Below are 1,122 nucleotides of genomic sequence, written 5' to 3'. Positions count from 1 at the left end.
AATCTTTAAAAAAAAAGTGCCCATGCCTTCCTGAAACACACCCTTACACGACTGTGTCAAAGCCATTCTAAGCAGATTGTGTAATGAACTGATGCAATGTCATCTCTCCAACTCCATTTTGAATGTGGACATGAGAGTGAGGAAATAACTTGTCAGGGTAACAGATAGGGAAGACTATAGGTGAGCTTAGCTAACACCTTGCCAGCCTTTTATGACAGTGAAGCAGTAAAAGTGAAGTTCAATGGAAGGTAATTTTATTAATGACTTTTAATCTTTTTTTTTTTTTTTTTACTCTGGAGATTTGAATTCTCTATAAAGCTTTCAATGCTTTCAAACTTCAACATTAAGATTTTTAAAAATTGCTTCCAGTTGCATTAAAGTGAACTGCCTCATCCCTTTCCTCCCTCCTAAACTGAAATGTTGGAGGCTGCAGAGACCCAGAACCATCGCTAACTTGGACCACTGAAAAGGGGAAATGGCCTTGAAGAAGGGGCGGCTTGGAGGAGCACCAGAAAGTAGGGTTTGAAGAGGGGGAACTGCTGGGTGCTGATTACTCAAGAGGGAAGTCAGGCGATTTAGGGGAGGGGCTTGGCGAGGTTCGGAGTCCAGCTTCCAGCTCCGCTCTGCAGTGTCCTAATGGGACTTTAGCCATAGGGGGCGCCGTGCCCTCGCCCCGCCCTCCGGCCAGCCCGGCCGGCCGCCAGCCCGCCTGCCTAGCTGTCAGTCCCCCAGTGCACTCTCGCCAGCCACCGGCGCTCTGGGACAGGTTTGCTGCTTCCCTTCAGCTCACTGGCCTCGAAGTAAGTGCCTGGGAGGGTTTCAAGAGGGTGGTGGTGGTCGGGACGTGGGATGCCTGTGTTGGTAGGAGAGATCCCTGCCACCCTGAAACTTTTTGCTTAGATGCTTCTTTTCAATTGATCACCTTTGCAAGGGAGTCGTGTGTCCATCCCTCTATAGGTAACTCCCCATTGTCAAACTGCAGGAAGGAAAGTTCAGAAGTGTCTTTTCATGTTTAAGGGATGATTTTCTCATTCCTGATTCTCAAGGCAAGAAAGCATCGGCTGTGAATGTGCCTTCTAGAACTTTGGGTGGCTGGTGGCAGGGAGGGGAAAGGCTTGGGGG

General features: G+C 48.8%; 1 protein-coding gene across 1 annotated transcript in view; it reads left to right on the top strand.

The window, feature by feature from the left end:
• The first annotated feature begins 663 nt into the window (after positions 1 to 663).
• Positions 664 to 1,122, top strand: part of MGST1 (microsomal glutathione S-transferase 1) — an 18,279-nt gene continuing 17,820 nt past the window's right edge. The window contains exon 1 of the mRNA XM_004693242.2: positions 664 to 800. The gene's annotated coding sequence lies outside the window, so the exon portion shown is untranslated. The remainder of the gene's footprint in view (positions 801 to 1,122) is intronic.

Source organism: Condylura cristata, unplaced genomic scaffold (genome assembly GCF_000260355.1).
Source record: "Condylura cristata isolate star-nosed mole 26May11 unplaced genomic scaffold, ConCri1.0 scaffold00036, whole genome shotgun sequence".
NCBI classification, from domain to species: domain Eukaryota; kingdom Metazoa; phylum Chordata; class Mammalia; order Eulipotyphla; family Talpidae; genus Condylura; species Condylura cristata.
Note: the sequence above shows the minus strand (reverse complement) of the source record. Positions and strands in the feature narration are given on the sequence as shown.